The sequence below is a fragment of the Tinamus guttatus genome, unplaced genomic scaffold (assembly GCF_059628265.1).
Source record: "Tinamus guttatus ecotype Peru unplaced genomic scaffold, ASM5962826v1 Tinamus_guttatus_pri_ptg000083l, whole genome shotgun sequence".
In the NCBI taxonomy this organism is placed as follows: Eukaryota; Metazoa; Chordata; class Aves; order Tinamiformes; family Tinamidae; genus Tinamus; species Tinamus guttatus.
The window spans coordinates 1,800,126-1,825,185 of record NW_028288617.1 but is presented as its reverse complement, the minus strand read 5'-3'; the positions used below and the strand labels follow the sequence as shown (position 1 = coordinate 1,825,185).

The window sequence follows — 25,060 nt, the reverse complement described above, 5'->3', positions numbered from 1 at the left end:
AGATGAGATGGGAAATAAGAGAAAGGAAAGACTGCAGAAGGTACAGGAATGAAAAAAAAAAGAATGTCTGTGATGGCCTGCAGGAGGAGAAAAAGGACGGAGGACCAACAAATGCTCAGAACATTAAAAAAAAAGTACGATATGGTGGAGGTAAACTTCATTTTGAGTAACAGCAGGTTTTAGAAAGCACATGCATAGAAAAAATATTGGGATTTCAGAATCTAAAGGTGGTTTTTTTATGGTTAAATTTCCTGATATTATTATTATTATTTCCAATATTATTTTAGGATATGGTCACCAGAAGCCAATTTGTTTTATATATTTTTCTTCTCTTTGGTGTAAAAGTCTGAATTGATGGGTGTACTTGATTTCTGGAAGATGGTCAAGTTTTAACTGTGCAGGTACTTCTCAGAACCGGTAGCTGACAGTTATCGGTGTTGCCCATGCAATTTTTAAGTCACATTTCCTTTCAGAAATTTAGACAGGAGGTGCTGCCATGATAGTGATACTCTTGCAGATCATAATTTGAGTAAATGTGTACTCAGTTTGTAGGCCACAAAAAGTCTTTTCAGTGGAGCTAAAAAACTGTCAGCAACACCGATGTCTTTGTGTTGTGCAGATATGGACAAAATCCCATACATTTTCAGATCTTAAAAAAGTGGTATCCAGCAGGTCAGCTAACAGAAACACAACACATTTTAGGAAGGGATTTTGACACTATTCATGTAATAAGGTGCCCCATGACCTAACGGACTTGCTCTCTTCCTGTTAAATTCATACCCTGTGCTTTTAATAGGATAGCAGCATAAGACCCACTAATAGGACTAAAACTTATTTTTGATATTTTTGTTACTTTATAAAGTCACCATATTACAGTCTTCATTTTTTCCTAATTCTTTGATCTGTAAGTAATCAGAATTAAGATCTTCCTCTCTCTCATTCCTCTGTTACTAGCAATGTATAATGATAACATCAGGAGAATAGACTGTCTGATTAAAACTGAGGCAAAGTGGGTTTACTGTGTGACTAATTCTCCGCCTGCCTGTAAGTGAAATACTGAAGAAGAATATAGTCCTTCCTAATCATCTCCTAGGTAGTGTGTCAGTCAACCAGCTACAAATAAATCAATTACGTGTTTACATTCCAGACAAATATTTTAGTGGCACTTTTCTTACGCCGTAATTCTGCCTCTGCACTCAGAATATATCTGCCTTTGGGACTTCAACAGACTGAAATGTATTGGGACTGTATATTACAGCACTGGAAATGAAGATCTCTTCTTTATCATTCCAATGGGGACTCCTGGAATGATTACACTCTGTAGCTAGACAGTACTGAACCATAGCAGAAGCAATTCTTTACACCAGTGAAGTAATACATCTCTTCTATATAATAGGTTTGCTTATGGGTAAATGCATCCAGCACCTTGCAAGCAATGCTTGCTTTCAGTTTGCAATGTAGATGGAAGCAGTTTTGAAATCTTGTTTTCCAGCTAGTAGGAAAATATCTATGGTCAGCAATGAGTATGTTTGATGGATGTAATAATAGAATCATTATGGTTGGAAAAGACCTTCAGGATCATCGGGTCCAAATGTAAACCCTTCGACACCGTACCTGCTAAACCATGTCCCTAAGTGCCTCAAATGTGCATTATCAAATGATCTTAGAAAAGCTGAGGTGGAAAGGATTTCTGGAGATTATCTACTCTAACATCCTGCTCAAAGCAGAGCTACTGTCAAAGTTAGACCTTGTTGTTCAGGGCCTGTCCAGTTGAAAATCTCCAAGAACAGAGATCTTACAACTGTTTTGGTCATTGTGGGGTTTTGTTTGTTTGTTCGTTTTTACTATCAAATTGAAATTTCCCTTGATGGAATTTGTCATGTTTACCTCTTGTCCCTTATCTGCCCACCTCTAAGAAGGGTTTTGCTGTGTCTTCTGTAACACCTGCACCTGCAATAGATAGTGAAAGACATAGATTCTTCCCTTAGCCTTTTTAGGTTAAACGAGTCCTATTTCCATAATCTCTTCTCCTGTCTCATGTGCTTAGGCCCTTCAGCCTTTTTAGAGGCCCTCCACCAAGAGACTTTCACGTTTGTCAGTAGATTACTGTCAATGGCAGAGTCTAAAACTAGAGTCAGTGGTAAAGCTGCAGCCTCATGAGGAGTCAACAGAAATAATCACTCATCCTGTTGGCTGTGTTCTTGCTAGTGCAGTGCAGTATGCTGTTAAGCTTCACCACTGGGAGGGCACACTGTTTACTGTGTACCAAGTACTTTTTCTGTGGACCTGCTGTCTGGTCCAGTCAGGCCTCACTCTGCCTGACTCTGCATTATTATGAGGTTCGTTCATTCTAGGTTCAAGACCTGGCATTTGTCTTCATGAATCTCATATATATTCTGTCAAATATTCCTCCAGCCTGTCTACATCTCTTTGAACAACAGACTTGAGTTATCGGCTGAACCTCCCCAGTTTGCTGACTCCTACAAACCTGTTGAAGATGCATTCTGTCCCACTGATCAGATCACTGATGAGGATATTAAACTGTATTGACCCGTGTAACCACTAGTAAGAGTAATGTCACCAGTAACCTGCTGCCTGTTGTACTTCAAACTGCCCTTTTAGCCTCCAGTATAGCCAGTTTCCCACTCACATCACAGTCCACCTATCCAGAAGATAGCACCTCAATGGAGCTTTAATGGTACTGTGGAAGCCTGTGTTGAAAGCCTCGCTCAAGTCAAAGAAGTGAACAACATCCACTGTTTTTCCCATATCCATGTGGCCAATCATCTCATTGCAGAAGGAGATCAAGTTGCTGAAGTATGGTTTGCACCTTGTAAATTCATTCTTGATGTTCCCAGTTACCTTCTCCCAGTTACCTTCTATTTGTTCCGTAATTTTCACAGAACTGACATAAGCCTGGATTCTTTCCCTTGCCTTTTTGAAGACATGCGTGGCATTTGCTTTTCTCCAGTCATCAGGAACCTCCCCCAGTGAGCATGACATTTCAAAGTCCATGGAGAGCAACCTCACAAGACATCAGTCTGCTCCCTCATCGCCCTTGCCTGTATCCCATCCAGGCCCAGTGACTTGCTTGCATCCATCTTGCTAAGCAATTCCTAATCCAGTCTTCCTCTACGATGCATAGGATACATCTCTCCCCTCAGTTCTGCCACTAAGCCCAGAGTCTGAGGAGGCTTAAAGTCAGCCTTACCAGTGAAGACCAAAACAAGGCATCCTGTGCCTCAGCCTTTTCAGTGCCCTTTGTTAGGTTGCTCATCACATTCAGCTACGAACTCCTGTTTTCCTTGGCATTTCTTGGGCTAATGATGTGCCTATTCTTTTGGCCTGTCACATCCAGGACCAATTTCAGCTCCAGCTGATCTTTGGCTTTGCTCGCCACGACCTGCAAGCACAGGCAGCGCTTCTGTTTTTCCTGGGTAGCCTGTCTTCACTTCTGTCTCCTGAGCACTGTCTCTGTGTGCTGGGTCTCAGTCAGGAGTTCCCCTGGAGTCAAGCTGGTTTCGTGCTGTGTCTGCATGCTTTCTTGCAAGTCAGAGTGGACCATTCCGGCATTTTGAGGAAGTTCTCCTTGAAGAGCAACCAGTTCTGCTGGACTCTCTTGCCTTTCAGTGCTGCTTCCCACAGAATCCTGCCTACCAGTTCTCCTAATGAGCTGAAGCCTGCTCTTTAGCTTAGATTCCCTTTCCTTCTTTCCCTTGGGAACTAGAATTGTACCATTTTGTGGCCACTGCAGCAAATCAATGAACACTTGATATTCCAGTGCAATATGTTTTCCTGTGATTGTATTATCTCTTGCTGATTAGGTAAATTTCATATTCACAACATGAAGTGCTGAGGCTATTTTTACACAGTTTTCTCTCAAATCTTTTTGTAAAGTCAAGAAATGATTTGTCTTTATAATTGCAGAAGTGGGGGAAAAATAATCTAGTTTCAAAATATTCTGTAGCTGGATATACATCATGCTTTAACAAGATGAGCAAGAGTTGAGAATTTTGAACAAAAGTATACACAAATATTAAATGATAAGCCAGCCTTGAATGTTAAACATAGTTTTACTGTAACGCATTATTTAGTTGATTTCCAAAAAAAAAAAAAAAAAGCAGGACACTTACTTAAGAAAACATTTATGATTTCAGTGTTAAAGGAAAAGAAAATGGAAAAGAAAATTTCTGCTACACCCTGTTTTAATTCCGTCCTCTGTCCTCCCCCTCCCAGAAAGATCAGTTGGAGGAAAAGATTCAGAATTTCATCAAAAATTGTATCTGAATCTATCTGAAACTGACAATAAAATAAGTAGAAGCATTTTTTTTGCATCAATTTGTTTTGTTTCAGTACTATTCCTGTTAGCTCATTGTGAACTTTTTACACTTACCAGGTTAAAAATAGTTAGACCAGTTTTTTAAGAAAGTCTGCTTTGAATAACAATTTTAATACATGAAAATGCTAGAAGATAAAAGGAAACACAAAACATGGAAAATTTCACGTTATCTTTTTATTACTTTTTAATATTTCAGTTCTGTAATTAGAGCATGCCTTTTTGCTACTCATTGCTGAAAATAAACTTCCTTAAGCTGAAAACCATATCAAAGCCACTTCTGCAGATTCCAGGTAGTAATGAGCAGGAACCTGGTAAAAGACTTTGCCTTTTTTTTTATGAACTATTTTTTAAGACTATTGTTATCCTAGGAGGTCTGAGGTCTAGAGATTATCAGGGATATTCATTATAAATATCACCTGTAGGTCATTCTCATCCATCTAATTCTTTCAACCCTGCTTTAGTGGCAACACTTAATTAGCGTTTGAGTTGTCCTTTGAAAGCCAAGGTTGCCAAGATACAGTATGGTTTGTAGACAAATTATATAAGCACTAATTATTTCTGGTAATGTTCAATGGCTTTTGCACTATATTGTACTTTACTGAGCTATTTTCGAGCAGATACCCAGAAGTCATGTTTATAGTTTCCCTTAGAAAGACAGATCACATTTATGAGAGTCACTGATAGTTGCACTAAAGAAGTATTGTGCTCCAGAACAAAGGTTACTGAATTGGGGAAAAGAAGAAGAAAAAGTCCAGTTTTGAAACTACATCATTAAAATCAAAATATGCAGCAAGCAAACAATAATTCAATAAAAATTCAATTAAAAAGATGTATTTATGTGAAGTATGGACTATTCAACATTGTAGCAGGAGATCTCTGTCTACTTTTTATTTTATTTCTAATACAGATGCTGTGATTTAAAGCCTTTCACACATATTTTATAGTTAGTACTTGGAGATAACATTTCATAGTATAGCAATATTTGCATATGTGAAGTTGAACATCAATGCAAAATTCACATATAAAGTATATCATTGTGTCAAGTAATTGCAAATATTCAGAAGTTCCTTTATTTCATTGTCACTGGGCATTTTAAAAAATGCATTTCATAGTTAAGAATAACTATAACCAACCCAAAATTCCTTTAAAACACATGAAGAATATGTTTAATATATAATCTGTCTCATATTGCATTGTAAGTAATCTGTACAACATGAATGTCTTATATGGTAATCTTAGATTGGAATAAGTATGCATTAGTCTATCAGGATTTCAACATTGTTAAAATGTCTTTTTATATAGGAAGATGTTTTACTGAAATTTAAGTGATACAGAGATACATTGCTTAGTCCTTGAATTAAAGTCTGGATAGAGTAATACTTTGCTTATACTTCAATTAAAGTAGTTGTCTAGACTCCCTCTGTTGCCTGTGGGGAGAGACTGGCACTTGAAAACATTGATGCCTCTGTCTTTAGATACTTATCTTATTTTGGAGTAAACCTCCTATGCATTGATTAAAGAAGGAGCATAGGAAACTTGCTTAGAATAGAAACCTGATTTCTAGGTTGCTAAATTAGGATAAAGTGATCCCATTCCTTGAATATGTAAATTAGTGTTTGGCTTCCTGTGGAACTCCACTGAAAGACCTTAATTGCAAAGCTTGAACTGCAAAAGGTGAAATTCGTTCAGCAGTATTCTTTCTTGTTGGCTGTATTTTCTGTTTAAGAGAAATGACTCAAAAAAAATCTGAAATAACTCTTGCTTTGGCAAGTTAATGTCTTTTTGTCATGAAGAGGGAGGATTCTTTCAGTTTTACAGTAGCATTCCTGTTTTAATTTTGCATTGCTGTAAGATTAAAAACACCTTCAGGGTGTCATGCTGTGTATTGCGTTGTAAGTGCTGACATGGTTTTAATCATTACCAACCCTTCTCACCATCACAGTGGAGTTGCTGCTGTTGGACTCCATGTGTTTCAGGGGACCAACCTGCTGCGCTTGTATCATCAGAGCTAAATGTAGAGCAAAAATTAGCTCAGCGACAGGGCCTGTCATCTTCCTCTTCTCAGAGAAGCTGTAAATATCAGTTTTCAAATGTAATTTCTACCTTCATGCTTAAACTATTTCACATATCGGATCAAGCAATTTTGGTGAATCTAATATTAAAGACGTTCTTTCTTCATCAACATTGCAGAGGAAAAAGCAATTATATTAAACTATTACCCATGAAACTGCTTAGCAGTCGAGAGTCTGGAAATCTGCTTTTCCTGAAATGCACTCATGCACATGCAGACCATTTCATGTGAAGGAGCAAAACTATGCTTCTTCCAGTCCAGTATTATAAATCCAGAGGCTATAGCTTTCAAGCCTTGGCACTGTGACTTACTGATGTTTTGTTGTTTAGATTGGTGAACAGAGACACCAACTTCTCTATAGATGGTAGGATTTTTACCAGTGACAGCAATAGCTACTGAAACAGCTGGCCCAAGCATAGAGCTAGGAGTCAGAGTGCAAGAACGCAGTCCCCGGCTGACTCCAGAAATATTGTTGAACATATATCCTCTACTTCGGGGAGCGGAGGTGGTTTCTGCAACATATTTTAGAGACAACTTAGGTACTTTAAACTAACTGCTGCAATCTAACTATAGAAACTCAAATTCAACCTTGTCTAATTTACACTTGTTCTTGGCTGCAACGGTGAGGGGGCAGTGCTTTCAGACTTGAGCTAGTTTATTCAGACCTCAATCAGATCTCTTTAAATTTTAGTCATTAATCAAGACAGATTTGGGCTCAATAGTTCAAATGTTCAGAATGGTCAGCACTTGATTTGTAAGCTTAGTACTTAATTTATAAGTTTCTTTTCCAAGAAGATGGATACCAAGATGGTTTACCAAGATGGATATCCCCTAACTTTAGCAAGTCAGTGGTCTTTGAAATTTCAGTTTGGTGTGTCATCCAGTGGAAACGTTATGTCATCATCCTACCATGCTATCCTCTGGAAAGAGAAGTCACCCATGCTGAGTTTCAGGTCAGCTGTTCCATAACAAATTGCTTTATGGGAACTGAGCATACTGCTGCGGACAGAGGTGTGAAACAGCTGTGCCCACAGACAAAGGAGCTGAGTGAAATGCCTTCTTCACATGTGAACCAGCAAAGGTAGTTCTCATTAGATTGTTCTGACAAGCAAGCTCACTACTTCCCATAAAACTAATCAAAAGTATTGGCTTGTCTACGCAGGGAATTTACTTCGAGGTCAGATACACTGAGATGAGAGTTTCAAAGTAATTAATTCCTTACAACGGCATAGACATGAAAATCCAGCTTTTTTTATTATTATTATGAATTAACCCTTCCATATGATGGATTTCTTCTACATTGCATACTGTGCAATACCTGTTCATCCTTCTTTGTGCTGCGTACATCAAAGGATTAATGCACGAAAGAAGTGCACATCACAGGATTGTTTCCTGTTGGGTTGGTGCCAGAAGGTACCTAAAAACATCATGTCCTGTGCTTGAGGTGGGGAGTGGGAAAGAAATGTTGTCAAAATATGAACATCTTGCAGTTTCTCTCTTCTGATTCCATTGTCAATTTCTTTTTGAAAGCTATTTCCAAATCAATAAATGATTATTTTGGAGAAGACAGCCTTCCACATCGTATTGTTGGTACTTGAATATCCTGTGGCTTGTGTGAATGCCTTCAGCGTGTTAATACAGCACAGCTACACCTATACAAGGCAAGTGCTGTGATATGGAGCAGTTTAATCATCAAAAAGAAGAAAACAAAGAGGAAAACAAAAAGATTGCAAGGGCTTCAGGAACTTACTTAGGAAGTGTTGCCTTATGCAGAATGGTTTTGAGGCTTCGAGGAGAAATATGGGCTGATAGGACAGGATCATGCTGTGAAATTAGGAATGGCAATAAAGAGATGACCTTAAAGGATGAAGATGACAGTGGTACCTTCACCATGATGTGCACAAAAGTTACAGAGCACATTTGTCCTTGCAGGAGTAGGTGGATATCCTCATCAGGAAGTCTATAGTTCCCCGATCAAGCTGGTCAGTTGCCAGCTGGTTCAGTATAGACACATCAGCTGCTGAAGCTATCGTCATGGAAAACATTGCCCTTATTCAGAAGACATGACAGTTGCATAAAGGCTGCAATGCTTGTGTTGAATCTGAGGCATTTCCAAATACCTTTGTCTACAAGCAAAGCTGTATTCTTGCTACTTGTATTTTTACAGAATTCTTTACTACAAATAGAAGGGACACAGTGTTAGGATTTTCAGCAATTCTAAAACTGATTTTCTTAATGAAATATGGGCAATGACAGTGCGGGCATGAATATCAAATAAATTAGACAGACATATGTTGCCTAAAGAGCTTCTGAATGACAGTGAAATGTGTTATTAGAAGACTGAAATGTAGATGGCAGTATCAAGCAGAAGGCAAGTCTTTACTATAAATTATACCCAAACACTGACTGTGTTGTCTGAACTAGAGACAGCAAAGGTGGTGTCATGAGCTGGGAGGCATGCGTGAGCATTTGATTGTTTTGCAGGTTATATCTGGAGGGTTATGTCTGCTACAGGCACCTTGTGTCAGGGAAAGATGAAAAGATTATCTCCTGTTTAAGGAATGGTGGTTTGGGGATGGCAATTTTATATGCACCAGAGCTTGTAGGAAATTTAAAAGATAACTTCCAACTATTGTGAGAGAAGGGTGAAAAGATTGTGACCGATTTGCAGTGTGTTTTCTATCTGCACGGATTTGAAATATACTTTGAGTTTAGTTGTTAGTTGTATAGTAGTGCCTGGCAGTATTTGTGTTTGAAGGGTTCTGTGCATTTTGCAAAAATTTTGCATTCTTTGTCAAATTGGAGAAGACAAAATTAACCATGTCTTTTTTAAAGCACAAGGAGAATGAATGGTGCAGAAATGGTGCGGCTTTATTTTGACCCATGAAATTGGAAAGATGAAAGGAATAAATGGAGATCTAGGTCTTTTCCTATTGGTGTGGATTAAAAAATATTGAGATGTGGCATGTTGAGGGTTGTAATCCCATGTCTGGAGTAAAGAAAGGTGTGTTTCCCCTGAGAAGATGGAATTAGCAGTGTCTGAAGTGAGAAGGAAATAGGGAGAATATCTAACTGAGAAACAGGTAAACACCTCCTGAGAGCAGTGTCTGGAGAGGTATGGTAGCTTTCTGTCCTGTTGGCATAGTGTCCTGTGTAGTGGTCAGAGGTGGTTTTCTGTCAGCTCTCTACTTAATGCCATGTCTCCTGTCTTGACCTCATGGCTTTCTTACTCTCTTACTTGCTTAAAACCTCTGCATATTTTTTCTCATCTTGTTTCCAGACTTCCCCTATTTCTCACCTTGTTTCCAGACTTCCCCTCTTCACCATGCTGTGGAGGTGATTTTATGAATTCTGTAACGGGAAGCTGACTCAGGTGTTCTTGCAGGCAGCAGGACCTTTCTGCTGCTCTCTGGCATGCAGAGGCTATGTCTTCCTGGCTTCCTGAAACTCAGAGTTACTTTTTAGTAACATATATCCTGTTTGCTTACTAGGCTCTATTTAATTTATGTGAAAAAATAATTTAAAATTGAAATTTAATTAAAAGTGAAATTTAATTTTTATTTTTAAGTGAAATTTAGTTAATTTTAGTGCCTTGTGAAGCTCTTTGGGTCCAGAAAGGCATGACGAGTTGTTTGAGGTAGCCCTGCTTCCTAATATGAGGGTGCAGCTTCAGTGATTTCTTCTGAACTTCTGTGTTATCTCACTGCTCTGACATTAGTGTCTGATAGTCAGCTAGAACAGGGGTGACAGGGCTTGACATGAGTAGCTTATGGTTTGCCTCTGTAGCCAGGAAATCACAAAAATAATACAGAGATGAGAAGCATGTGCATGAATCCTACTCTGACAAAATTCTACCAATCTAAACCTTTTTATTTGATTCCAAATGAGAGAGATGTCTAGACCTACTCCCCAGTCAGAAGGGTTTTATGAAGGCTGAATCACCCTCGTTAGTCCCTAAACTTATGTTCCATTCACTGATATTACACTGATGGGAATGACTTTCGGCAAGCAACATGTAAAAGAAAGTGTGAGAGAAGCATAGTTTGAGGTTCAGGATTGTTTTGTTTTGTTTTTAACAGCAACAACTGTAGGAGTTACAAGATTTGATCACTATACTGAAGTCGTTGTTCCACGTTACCTTCCTGCTTAGTATTCGTTTCTGTGCATCTTTATAATGTGCCTGAAATTTAAAAGAAAAATATCATATTCTTAATTGCTTAACAAGAATAGTAACAGCAACTCTCATATTCAGAGGATAGTGAAAAATTAAAACTACTCATTAATTGAGTTTATAGTCCAGTTTCTCTTTAATTCCTTATCCTATGTCATTGTCTACACTACTCCAGTTTTATGTGGAAATTGCAGTTTTGCAACTAAAAATATGCTTTTGTTCTGTATTTTATCTGAAATTCTTTTTTTGGAATTTCTTTTTTTCAGTTTGTGCTCAAGCTGTTAATTAAATATTAGAACAAATGCTTTAGTAAAGATAACTTTTTTTTCTTATAAAGTATTGAAACAATTTCTTAGTGTTGTACACCAATTATAATCTTGTTACTCTGTCCAGCAGGCTTGTTCGGTTCATTAATAATTCATGCACACTGGCATGGCTTTAAAGGAGGAAATATATCACATAATGACATAAGAGAATGAAGGAAAGCTCAACACACATTTTTGCTGCAATATTTTTCTTGGAGAATGAGAAGATTGTAGTATTTATGCTATTATACATGTAGGTTATCCTGAGAATATGTAATTTTTATGGCCATTTATTGGACAAACAGTATATCATAAGCACACAGTATGTCTTCTGCAAATGTGCATATGTCCGCAAATATATGCAGAAAGAGTAGAATGTGATGCCTAAAGCTGTTATCATCGTGGATTTGGGATGTATGTGTTATTTAGAAATGACAGCCTGAAATCATGCATCTCCTTTAAATCAAAACTTTCTTATCATGACATTATGTGCAGTTTGTACTTCCTATCTATTACAATAAAAGTGGCTTTAGAGAGTTTTAAAATATTTATTTGAAATATTTCCTATATCTGTTCCTAAAATTGGGATAAATAAAATGCAAATTCTGCAATGACACTGATTCTCTCCAGTACTAGAAACTCATGTCTCACTTCCATTTTACTAGGAAAATACATATTACAGTAGTGAATAATGTGAACATAGTTTTTTTTTAAAATCCTTATAATTTGATAAATATTACTAGTTTTACATGTTTTAGAATGTTGATGTTCATGGAATATACAAGTCTAACTACTCATATATGTATGAATTGCTTATATTTTTGTAAAAATAACAAATATAGTTCATTTAATCTCTTGGGCTGTAACATAAGGAGGTTTCACGCACATTTTCTAGGAGGGAAAATAGATGTCAGTGTTATTTCCCATGAGAAATGCAGAAATAAGATCTCCTTGGAGGCAGTGGGCCCCAAGAGAGACTGTGGGTGTCACTTACCTTTTAGTAGTCAGGCAGCAGCAGCTAGAGCTCAAACTTCTCTGAGATGATGCTGTGGAGTTCAGGAAGACAGTTAGGATGTTAGCATGATTCAAGGCGTAATTGACACTTCAGCTGACAAACCGAAAGTATCAGTATTTTAAAATACATTCTTCCAGTTGGAGCAAAAATAATATTGGGGCAGGTCCCTAATTATCACACCTTCCTTCACGTTTCTGGTGTTATGGTGGTGTACACAGAAGTGCAGTGGAGTCCCTTGTGATCCTCAGGGTTTACTAGGGAACAATTTTGGAGGTTGTATGCTTGGTGAGTTTCTGCTGGGGGCTATGAAAGCCAGGTCTCAAGCTGCTGAGGGTGTCTCGCTGTCCAAACGCTCTGATGCCCATGAGGGACTTCCTGGGCAGCAGGTTCTGCCCATTCAGGAGCTGAGCACTGCTCTTTCTGTGCATGCCGCTGTGGGCTGGAAAGAGATGAGCATGTGGGCCCTGTCACGGGGCAGATGCAGTGTGTGGCTCCAGCTCTCCAGGCCAAAATCAAGTGCCATCACAAGCAGCAGCACTGCCTAGCATTGCCCTGGCATGCTTTCTCCAATGCCATCTGAGGCTGCTGAAGACTGTAGAAATCCTGTGCTTGCTACATAGACCTGTTCTGATTCAGCAGCTGTGTAAACTCACCATGCTGGAAGCTTTGCCTAGTAACATATTGCTTCATGGCATGGGCTGCTGCAGCCAGCTGAGCAGTTCTGGGCAATGCGCTTTGAAGCATGCAGCCATGGCAAAAATCGAAGGTAAAAAGGAAGTATACAGAAGGTAGGAGCAGGGATAGATAAGCTGGGAGGAATATAAGGACTCTATCAGAGCATGTAGGGATGGGGCTAGGAAGGCCAAAACCCATCTGGAGTTTAATCTGGTGAGGAATGTCAAGGACAACTAGAAGGGCTTTGGCAAGTACAGCAGTAGGAAAAGGCAGAGCAGGGGAAGTGTGGGCCACTGCTGAATAGCGCACAGGCCCTTGTGTATTCAGTGCATTCCGTGCCTCAGTCCTCACTGATAAGACCAGCTACAGGAATCCCAATTTTTTCCCTGAGTGAGAAAGGAAAAACTTACCTTTGGTGAAGGGGTATCAGATTGGGGATGATTTAAAAAAAAAAAAAAAAAAGGACCTACACCAATCTATGGACCCTGATGAGGTGAACCCGTGAGTGCTAAGGTTGCCACCTGATGTCATTGCAAGGCCCCTCTTGATCATCATTGAAAAGTCCTGACAGTTTGGAGAGGCGTCTGGCTGTAAGAAAGCAAATATCTCCCCAGTCCTCAAAAAGGACAAGAAGAAGGATCTGCAGAAGAACAGCTGCTCAGCTTCATCTTGATCCCTGGAAAAGTGATGGAATGGGTAGTGCTTCTTCATTTCTAGGCATATGAAGGACAAGAAGCTGGTCAGGGATAGTCAGCAAGGACTTATAAAGGGGAAATCATGCTTAGCCAACCTGAGAACCTTCTGTGGTGGAAAGACTGGCTGGGGAGATGAGGGGAGAGCAGTGGATGTTGTCTACCTGGATTTAAGTAGGCTTTTAACACTGTCTGCCATAACATCCTTAAAAGAAAGCTGAAGTATGTGCTTATATGAGAAGACAGTGAGGTAAACTGAAAAACAGTTGAGCTGCTGGGCTCACGATTGTGATTAAAGTCAAAGGCCAGGAACAAGCAGTGTACCTCAGGGGTCAAAACCAGATGTGCAGCTGCTGGAGAGAGTCCTGCGCAGGGCTACAAGGATGATCAGGGGCCTGGAACATCTGCCCTATGAGGAGAGGCTGAGGGAGCTGGGCCTGTTCAGCCTGGAGAAGAGAAGGCTGAGAGGAGACCTGATCAGTGTATATAAGCACCTCGAGGAGGGAGTGAGGAGGATGGGGCTGGCCTCTTTTCAGTGGTGGCCACCGACAGAACTAGAAGTAATGGCCACAGTTTGTGGCCACAGTTGAAACACCAAAAGTTCCACAGGAACTTAAGGAAAAAATTCTTAACAGCGAGGGTGACAGAGCACTGGAACAGGCTGCCCATAGAGGTTGTGGAGTCTCCTTCTGTGGAGATCTTCAAAACCTGCTTGGACGCAGTCCTGTGCCACGTGCTCTAGGTGACCCTGCGTGTGCAGGGGGGTTGGACTAGCTGATCTGTAGAGGTCTCTTCCAATCGTAAGCATTCTATGATTCTGTTGAATTTATTCATTAATGATCTGGATAGTGGGACCAAACACTCATTCAGCAAGCTTGCAGGCGATACAAAACTGGGAGGATTGGCTGTTACACCAGAGGGTTTTGCTGCCATTCAGATGGACCTTGACAGGCTAGTGAGATGGACAGAAAGGAAACTCACAATGTTCAACAAAGGCAAGTGCAAGGCCCTGCACCTAGGGAAGACTAACCGCAGGCATCAGTGCAGGATGGTGGCTGACCTGCTGGAGGGCAGCTCTACGGAGGGGGACATCTGGTGGTCCTGGTGGACAACAAGCTGAACATGGTTCAGCCCTGCACACTGATACCAAAAATAGCCAACAGTACCCTGGGCTGTATTAGAGCACTGCAAGCAGACGGAGGGAGGTGGTCCTTCCTCCCTACTCAGCCCTGATGAGGCCATGCCTGGAGGGCTGCGTCCATGTCTGGACTCTCCAGTACAAGAGAGATATGGACCTCCTATAGTGACTCTAGCAAACAGCTACAAAGATGATGAAGCATCTCTCGTATGAGGAAAGCCTTAGAAAGCTAGGAATGTTCAGTCTGGAGAAGAAGAGGTGCAAGGCTCAGTGTGTTTGAATATGATGGGAAAGTGTGAAGAGGATGGGACCAGACTCTTCTTAATAGTGTCCAATGATAGGATGAGGGGCAACAAGCATAACTAAAGCACAGGCAGTTCCATCTGAACACAAAGGAAAACTCTATTACTGATGGTGACTGAGCACTGGAACAGGTTGTACAGAAAGAGTTGGTAGAGTCTGTCCTTGGAAATGTTCAAAAGCTGTCTGGACGTGGTCCAGGGTAGCCTGTTCCAGGTGACCCTGCTTGAGCAATGGGCTTGGACTAGATGATCTCCAGAGGTCCCTTCCCAACCTCATTCATTCTCTGAATCTGTTGTTTGAGAAAGTTTGCCTGCATCTGGCATCTGTAGATCTTTTGCCAGCTTTGCACAGGTCCTTTTCCATAACACACCTTTTCCATGCCAGCCTGTTCAGAGCTGTCTTGCAAATGATCTTGTTGGGGAGAAAAAAAAAATCCAGTCTGGGGCTAAGTTTGCTGGGTCTGACTTTGGGAACGGTGATCATAGCCATCAAGAATAAAATAAGCAAGAATAAAATCAGTAGGCTCGAGGAAAGGACAGACACTGTAGCAAATGGAATAGGTGCTATTTTTTCAGTAATACCTTGGCCAAGGTGGTTAGTGGAGCCCAGGACTTGTGAGATCAGATTGTCTAGACTCTGAGCTGGGGGGCTGGGTGAATGGGGGAAAAGGAGCCTTTGAGGAAAGAGACTGTTAAGATCAGGAAAGACTGGCCAACTCTGGTAAAGGGGGAGATGCCTGAAGAGCTGTTCCTGTCCTGGCACGCAGAACTGAAGCTCACCCTAGGGAAAACTACCAATAGCAGTCAAGAGGTGGCATTTCATACTTCAGCTTGCCTCAAGTTAAATAATTCATTAAATCTGACCTTTCAGAATAGTGTGGTGTGTAACTGGCAGAATGAGTTGGATATAAAAAGAACGAGAATATTAAGTGGAAATGGACAGACAATATAAACTTGATATAAAACCACACAATGTCTGCAGTGCCATATAGGTATGCTAATAGCTGGAGGTAGTTAAGGAAAAGCAGCAAAAATGAGCCAGAAATTGCCCCTTATGCAAGAGACATAAGAATCTCAATCTAATTGGGTTATCCAAGGTAAGAGTAATTGAGTTTGAATGTGAACACCTGACTAAGGAAGAACTTTGCTAGCAGACACTTGTTTGGCTTGGCCAAAAAATGCAGGCCAGCCCTGAGAAACTAAATGTAGCTAGAAAAATTGAAGCAGAGGACAGAGCATGTCTTCTGGGGAGAGGCACATGTCCCATGGCACAGTCTCTAGAGGACTGCAGTCATTTTTCATTATTGCAGGTCTCTGAATGAAGACCTTGTGCATATTTGGAAACATGCTGTAGCTCAAGCAGAAGTTATGGCCTTCACAAAACACCAGCTATCTTACATTGAAAGTCGGATACAGATTATGTTTTGCCCTTGGGATCTTTGAATGTTTAGGATTAATAACACTGTCCTGTCTCATTGCAAAATTCCGATTGTAAGTAACTTAAAAAGCTAAGTGTGTCATTTGTTTTGATATGGCTGATTATCTGCAGTTAGGAACCACTCAGTGTGTGCTTGACTTGCCCAATAAAGTGGCAAATTCAGTAGACTTTTATCTTACAGCAGTAGAGTTCTGCTTTTAGACTCTTATTCAACCTCACGCCTGCCCATCTGCATGTGTTTACCATGATGGGGAGCATCTTCCAGGGCCTTGCTCACACCTGGTGAGGAGACATGATAATATTCTGTCTGTGCTCTTGCAACCTCATCAGATATTGAGGCTATGTGGGACTTCTGACTTTGTTGTTGTCGTTTTCTAAGGTATGCACTTGGGCGAGTGAGACATTTTTTGGAGAGGAAGTGAAATGCAGCATGATTAGCGCTTAGTTTTCTGATACGTAGTGCTGAGCACATAGCGTTTTGCTGTGTCTCTATATTTCCTTCAGTTTTTAGTATTAGTTTTTGTTCTGCACTGACATTTGGGAAGCTCTGTGTTGGCGATTAAAATTCTGAATGTCAGAATTGTCAGAGAAAAAAAAATGTGGAAAAGACTGTCAGAGGAGCCCTAATCTAATTAAGATTTACTCATTTAAGATATTGTTTGTAATTGAGTAGCAGTTTATTTACAGTAGCGATTAATTATTCTTAATATCTAGATTAAAAATACCAAATCTTTACCAAACCAACATACCATCATTTTACAAAAATATACAGTATGGTACATTCACTAGCTCCTTTACAGCCCAATTTTAATATATCCTCATGATACACGTCATAGATTGCTTAGATTACACAGATTGCAACACATTGATTGTGTTGAATGAACAGTAAACTTTTAAAAAACTGTTTCAATATGTGCTTATATAAGTGTTTGGTAGATGTTTCTGAACAGTTAAATTATTTCAGGCAAAAAATAGTGGAATTTTGAATTTTCTGGGTAGTATTCACTTCATGACAGATTATCCACGATCTCCATGCAAGTTTTTCTTTCAGCTGCTGCTTTAGAGTAATTACAGTTCTTTTGCCTATATGTCATTAACAGTGAAGGAAAAAAGACTGCTGTCAAGACTCCTCATTTAGATATCTGAGGCATGAAGCAGTGTAATAGGAGTTTCCCAGCAGGATGCAGTACTAGTTGCTGCTCATATTACAGCAGCAATGCACAGGTTTGTTGTTTCAGGGAAGGGAACATCATTGTAAATACGGATTTTTTTTAACCTAGTTTTAATTTCTAGAGACAAACTTCAGTAGCATTTTGTATAAAAATGTATTTGTCTGGGAATCTGTTTTTAAACAGTGCTGTTATTGTAAACAGTACAACAAAATGTAACATTTCCTGCTGTAACGTACACAAATGTAACAAAATGTAGCATTTTCTAATTATTTAAACAGGACACATGTGGTAGTAATATCACTCTTTCCTTACTCTGCCATTGCCTGATTTATTAAAATACCTGTCTATTAAACAGGTGAAAATAGAGCAATTCTATAGCTTTGTGAATGATTTTTATTTGCTTGAGAAAGATGATGGACTTGTTTTTGTGGACATGAAGAAAAACGTCCATTTGATTTTTTGCTCAGAGACAGCTCTGAATTTACAATGTGATTGATATTCTGTATATTCACTCTATAAAAAAAAATATCTGTAACCCTAAAATACCAAAATGCTTGCTGACTGCTTTGTAGAAATATATAACTTCTGCTATCTGGCAAGGAGTGCCTGCTTCTTTAAGGCTTTGTAAGGGTCTTTTAATTACTTCCAGAGGGATTTAGATCAGGATTTTAATGGGTTACCTCATGCATTACTTGCAGCAGCTGTAGTCTGCTGATTTGTGGAAAATATAGCTGTCAGATGATGGGGTAGCAGACTTCTTTAAGAACACATTTACCTATCATCTGATTTGAGGAACCTTGGTAGTGCAGGGAGTTGTTTGTGGCAGGCCATTCCCAGTGGCTCTGCACTGCACCCTTTACAGGTCCAGTTCAAATCACTCTGCCTAATTCCCCCCAGCTTGTGTCCCCTTCTCGTGATTTGGGTGCCTGCTAGGAGCTTTATAAAGCAGCAGGTGGGAATTAGCTATTTCAGATAGATAGGCCAAACCTGATTTTAAGGTCAATATCTATGCTATGTATTGCAAAATCAAAGAGGAGATAGGCGAGACGCTGCAAGAGTGTTTTACTGCGCTCTGCTTTATGGACTGGTACAAATGAAAGTAAATGTCAAGTGGAAATAAATGAAACCAAGCACAGCTTTTAGGAAGTTTCGTGGAAGCAGGCTCCACCTCAGCAGGACAGTCTCTGCACATGGTTACAACTGTTTTTTCACGGCTTCACCGTCCGTCTGTGCTATTTCCACACCAGCATCTCTGGTCAGGGCGCAAACTGCTGTGGAGGACAGTGGAAATGCACAGCTTGCGGCAGCAGCCTTCCACTCCGAGTTTTAGCTGCAGGAGGAAAAATACAGTAACTGTTTTTGATAGAATTCTGAAAAGCAGTTGGGTATTTTTTCCCCTATATTTCTGTCATGTCCAAGTTAAACTATTAGGCAGTTGTGTTATGGCAAGTAGCATTCAGATGATTTTGTGGAAAGCCCAGTCACATTTAAAAGTAAGAGCCCAGTCTTGCTGGTTGCAAAGAGTGAACACTGGGAAGACCAAAAATGAGAAAACTAAGATCCTCAATTTATCATATCTAGATTCATGAATTTTAAATCATGGTAGACTTTGATGCACCATTATTTAATGGTGGAGTTTTGACAGTACTGAGGTACGGTTTCTGATATAGATCAGTTAATGTGCTCTTTCCTGAGGCACTGTTACCATGAGAAGAGGTTTAAGGAGGAAGGGAGGAAGGGAGGAAGGGAGGGAGGGAGGGAGAGAGGAAGGAAGGAGGGAGGGAGGGAGGGAGGGAAGGAACGAAGGACCATGCACAGGAGAGCCCCTCCTGCCACATCTCTTCTGCTACCTCTATCTTCATCCCATTTCTCCCTACAGACTTACATAGTTTAACCATTTACTGGCTGGAAGTACCAGTACCAGTAAATAAAGATGTACCTTTATATGCATCATCAGTACTTCTTCTTATAATAATAATAGGAAAAGTTTTTCAAATCAAGTTTCTTTACTTATCATGTTGTGTTTTTACTTCCCTTAAGTAAGTTGGTTTAATTTCCAGTCCTCCTCTGCCATTACAATGTTAAATTAGAAACGCAAAGCAGACTGAGTCAGAAGTGTTAAAATTTAAAATTCATATCTATTTAAAAAGAGATTAAATAGGAAAAACAAAATATGTAGTTACTTGATAGCACCTTTTCTACAGCATATATTATGCTCAGTTTTTCAGTGATCACATCTTCGTTCCTGGGTTAAGTATTTTAAACAGAACAAATTTATTAGATCCAGCCCTTAGAGTTATATTCTGTTTAACAGCTGCTCCACTAGCAATTGCTGAACTTCAAGAACTTTGATGAAAAACAAATGTCAAACAAAAATGTCAGTACTGTGTGCTGTATAACATCAGAATGTGAGCATTATCAGAAGCTTTTTAAAACTGAATTAATCAGTTGGAAGGGAACACAGAAATTCAGGAATCACCAGACCAAATCAGACCAAAGTCCATTTATTCCAGTATTCTATATCTGATAGGACCAGCTCCAGTCATTTTGGAGAAAGGTCAGGGAGATCACACAGAACTTATTGACAGAATATTTTCTCTCGAGGAGGATTTATTTATATAATCCCTTTAGTTAGAAAAGGCATTACTCTCTTTTCTTCTCTTCCTTTTTCTAAATATCCCATAGCAGCTCGGAGTACTCTGTGTTGTTTCAGGTCTTTGAGACCCTCGCAGTACCGTGTACCTTCCTGCTGGTTCCTCTCTCCCAACACCATGGCCCGTAACCCTGGGAAGGCCCTTTGCTGGCTGTGTATGTATTCAAAGACCAACTTAATAATATATATGGAACCTTCAAGCAGAGATCCCAGTTGAACTTACCGTTTTCTCCCCCTTTGCCTTCCAGCTTCCCCTCTGCAGTGTGTGGGAATGACTCTGCATGCAGATCTCACTCGCATTGTGCAAAGGGGAAGAAATCCTCCATTTTCAGAGCATTATAGTTCCCCACATTGCTTCATGGTAGATGGGCTGGGGCCAGGCAGCATGGGAAGGGGCAGGAACGTTTCCCAGAGCCAGGCACAGGGAGAGGTGCGGGCTCCTGCCCTTGCTCTCCCGAGTGGGGCAGCGTGGAGCCCACATCAGGGAGGCAGGAGGAGCTGGAGACCGAGGGGCAGCCGCGAGGAGCTGCACTTTCCCGTGGGGATCCATAAATCCATACACCTCTCCATGGGGATCCATAAATCCATACACCTCTCCAGTGGCTGCCTTTGTATAACCCATAGATTCTCATGCAATCAGCCAGAATATGTGGCTGTCTTTGGAGCAGGAGGCATTTTTTTTTGCCCAAGGCCAGGAAAGAAAGAGCTCCAGAGGCCTCCAAGCAGTCCCAGCGAGGCAGTAGCAGGGATGCGAATGAAGTGAGAAGTCACTTTACCTCCAAAGCATTTGTAAAACTTCCAAGTGCGCCAGGCTGACTAAATAGGTTAATGACATTGGCAACTGCAGCACGCAGAACAGCTAAGCAAAAGTTAGACATTTGGTCTCACAGGATGAAGCAAAGAGCTAGGAGAGGCTATTGTTTTTAATCGATTTTCTAGACGCTGATAGTACGTCATCCAAATGCGGAGGTACTGGATTTTGCAAGCAAAGATCTCCTCCTTACAGGGCCTTCCCAAAGCTTCCCTTCTGGAAATCCTATTTGCATTCTGCAGAAGAGCCACAGGGAAGATAGGGACTTGGACAATTTGCTGGGAAGCTGCAGATGGAAGGAGGGTGGGGGAAGGACAGGCAGCAAACAAAAATCCCCCAAGCTCTCACTTTTTTTTTTTTTCCCATTCTTCCTCACTTATTTTTCCCCCTTCTCATTTCTTTTTTTTTTTTTTTTAACGTGGAATATGCTTTAATTTTGAGAATGTGATTCTACAGGGAAACTTCTCTGTATATCCTTGGGTTATGTAATTTTTGGCTATTGCCCCTTTGTAGCCTGAGAGCTCATGCACTGAGCACGTCTTTTAGCATGACTGAAATTGCTGATCTGTGACCTTTCTGTTCAGATCTTGTATCCATGCTGTTGTAGCAGATAGCATCAACCTACAGGCCAAAATTATTCATGAGGGTAGACTCCTCTCTTAATCTTCAGCCAGAAACTACTGACCTGTAGCTGTTGAGAAAATTCACAAGCCAGTGCTCCCAATCTAGCACTTTGCATCAGCACTAAGTGTAATTTTAAACTAATGGTTTAATTGGCTTTTAAAATCATATTCACAGTTAATTAGACTCCAGAGAAGTCTTCAGGTTGCTCAAAAAAATTAGTGTGACCACATAATAAAGAATGTTATGTGTGTTGGAACATAAGGGATTTTGCCATGATTTCTGTCAGACTGCATTTTGAAAAGTCTATTTTTAATCTTGCAGTTTGAAATATAGCTGTTAAAGAACGTATATCCTTTGCATGCTAAATTTTCTGTTGTGCTCCCTTTGAGAGTTAAATTTTAATCGTGTCCTTGGAACAGGGAATTTAGTCTTGCACAGATAGATCACTGTCAGTGTGTACAAGTGAGCAGATAAGACTTCTGAAGCTATTCTGCTTATCTAGTGATTGTAGCTAAGGTGAGGGATAGCTGTGCTGCCTAATGATTTTGTCAACCAGCTTTAAATGAAAGACCTTAATGTAATAACAATGAAATAACAGTATCAACTGTTCAATAAAAGAAAGGAATGTGTACCTAAGAGAAAAATCTGGAAGCCTCTGAGCATAGAAATTTTTATAGAAGAAGAGCTTCACTATCTTTTTTTCAGATTGACTGAAGATATTTTGCAGGCTTGTACATGAGATGCATGTTTTTATGTATCATACTGGAGTCAGACCACGAGATCCAGCCCCACAGTGTCCGTAGTGGAGTCTAGGTGCCTAAAACCCTGCATGCAAAGCGCAGAGCAGGCAGCTGACCTCCTTCTGCATGGCCAGGGTAGTTTTCCAGCAGTAAAATTGCTCACGTCTGTCTGAAAATTTTCTCTCTGCAGTGTCTGGGTGTTTAAAGTCAGGCCTTTAGCCTGAGCTAGGCGCCTGTAGCCATTACAAAGCCTGGAGAAACTAATCTGCTTGCAGCTGTCTCTCTTCTCTGATTACAGAAGGTGTGTAGAGAAATATTGTAAGCCATAAGACCTCATGCTTTTAAATAGCTACAGGTATTCAGGGTGAATGTCACCGCTGAAGCCCTGCTTGTGTGAGTGCCCGGCGTTGTTAGTTGTGCCGGCAGCTCCGTCTGTCACCCCTGCGCATCCGCAATTCATGGGGTGAGCTTCTCGTCCCTCCGTCCCAGGAACATGCCCGGAACAGGCGCAGCCCACACTGACGGCGCTGGATCCTGCGCAGAGGAGATGGCTTTTGACAGGTTCATTCCCCATTGCTGCCAGAGGCCCCCACAGCCGTGTGCCCTCACCCCTCTTACGTAATGGCTCATGCTTAGCGCACTTGTGTAAGGAGGCTCAACGTCTGCTTAAGCATTTTGTGTCAAATAATTGTTATATGAAACAGAGCGGCTACGCTGGGAGCAGAGCGGTGGGGTCCATGTCCCAGGAGGGGAGCCTCACTGCCGATGCTGCTCCCTCTCCAGCACTGTGACTGCAAATTCCTCTTTACCAAGTGGCACTGCCCCAGCAGTTCCTGCCTTTTGGGCAGGTGGCTCAGCACTGTCTTTGGGAGAAAGGAACCTTCTCAAGCCCTGGAAGACATAAATGCCAGATCTCCAACTTTCTGGAGAAGTGGTGCAACCAGCTGGCACCACGCTCTGTTTCTCCTGTTTTCCTGGTAAACACCATGTCCAAGGTACTCTGCGTTTCTAACGCGGATAGCGTGTATGCCAGAGGGGAGGTGTTTGAGCCTGTAGCTGCTAAAGCCTCCCCATGCATGGCCAGGGCTCCTTCCAGGCCTCACCTGCTGCTGCAGGGGCAGAGCCTGGTGCCTCAGGTTCCCTTTCCAACACTGCGCTTCTAGTCACAGGAACAGCCCGTTGGATTATGGAGGAAACCTGAGAGTTTGCTTAAGCTCGCTTTACCTTAATGTGTACATGTTTTTCAGCATGTATTTTACCCACTCTGTGTTCAGCCATCGAGACAAGCCAAAACAAGTTTCAAAGTGAAATATCTTAATTTTTTATCCAGGAAACTAGTGATGGTATCTCTAGCTTGATACAAGCTTGGTAGGGCAGTTGTCTGCAGCTCCAGAGAGGAGGTCATCGGTGATGAAGCACAGATGGTTTTTTTTTTCCTGGTCAGCCTGCTGCTAAACTGTAAAATATGCAGACAGGTCTACATTTAAGTAAGTTTAATCCTAGAAGAACGAACACACACCGCTTTTGTATTTGAGAAAATCTGACTGTGATGTGAAGCTGTTCCTCAGAGAGAAGCAATTACTATGGGAAAGATTCAGCCATCCATGGGATCTTGTTTCATTACGCAGATGAAATTAGTGAGCACTTCACGTTCCATGTGGGAGATTTTGGTGATTGGCTTCATAATTTTAAACCTATTTTGAAATAAGGGCATCTACTGTTTCATTATCAGCTCTGAAGGTGTAGCAAGGCAGTTGTACACAAATGTCTTACATAAATTACCTGTAAGAAACTTTTTATAACTCTGATGAAATCTGAAGCCCAGGAAGACTTTTGAGATACGTGTAATTGCCTTATACATGTAATAAACTAAGGCATTCACCAAACTATATCTTCTTACTACATCTGACTGAGATAGATTGCTTTGTTCTTCATATGCTTTAGTAAAGTGTGAAATAGATTAAGAGAAATATCTTGCTCCTAAAGTTATTTTTACTGTGGAGTGAAAACCTTTAAGAACAATGTTAGTGGTGAGTATCCATTTTATCCTAGAGGACAAAAACCTCCTTTTAAGCAGAATGCCTTTCTCCAGCAGGTGTTATACATTAAACCTCTCTACCTTTTATGCACCTCATTCCCTGTTTTTTTTTTTAGATTCAGAAAGCAGAGATCTGTTTGTAATGAGATTATCCTATTCAGATCTAATGTTGATTAAAGAAGTGTCTTTTCTCTGAATTAAAGTTATTTTGGGGATGGAAAAGTTTCTCTGGATGATAATGTGGTTATTTACGGCATGCAACTAAGGAAAAAGTAGGAAGAGTAGGAAGTAAATTCATGCTGTGAGGATGTCCCTGCAGTTTGCCTAAGCAGAAGATGCAGCATTTCCTCAGCCAGATTCTCGGAGAGGATATTCTGCCTTTGTCTTGTCCTCCCCTTGGACGGGGAGAGTGCCCATCCTGCGGTGCCATCAGCCTGTGGTGCCTTGTACGGTTAGCATTAGAGGAATTAGTTATAAGGAACTTAAGTACATTTAGGTATGTTCAGAAAATAATAATTCTGCTCAGGACCAACTCTTTAAACAAATTACTCAAGCGGGTTTATTTTATGGGTGTATCCACTGGGAAAGCTGATTAAGCGGTAGCTCTGTGGAAGGACATGTTTTATACCCCTAAGGACAGCACCAACGGGGTTACCTTTCAGCTGCCGTTGTATTGACTAGCAGTAATAAGCCGAAGAACAGCTATGGGAAAACTAGACCCATTCAGGAAATTGCGTGCATTCCTTTGTATTTTGTCCATGTGGAAGCAGTCAGTGCATATGTGCTGGAAGCAATTCAAAGCGGAAAGGTGGAGAGCGATGCCTGAAGTGCTGCCCAGCCAAGGTGAGAGATGTCCCTGCTTTCATTCCTCCCGCA

At 40.8% G+C, this 25,060-nt stretch overlaps 1 protein-coding gene across 2 annotated transcripts in view; it reads left to right on the top strand.

The window, feature by feature from the left end:
- Positions 1-25,060, top strand: part of FRMPD4 (FERM and PDZ domain containing 4) — a 292,161-nt gene that overhangs the window by 222,077 nt on the left and 45,024 nt on the right. The gene's annotated exons all lie outside the window — the stretch shown is intronic.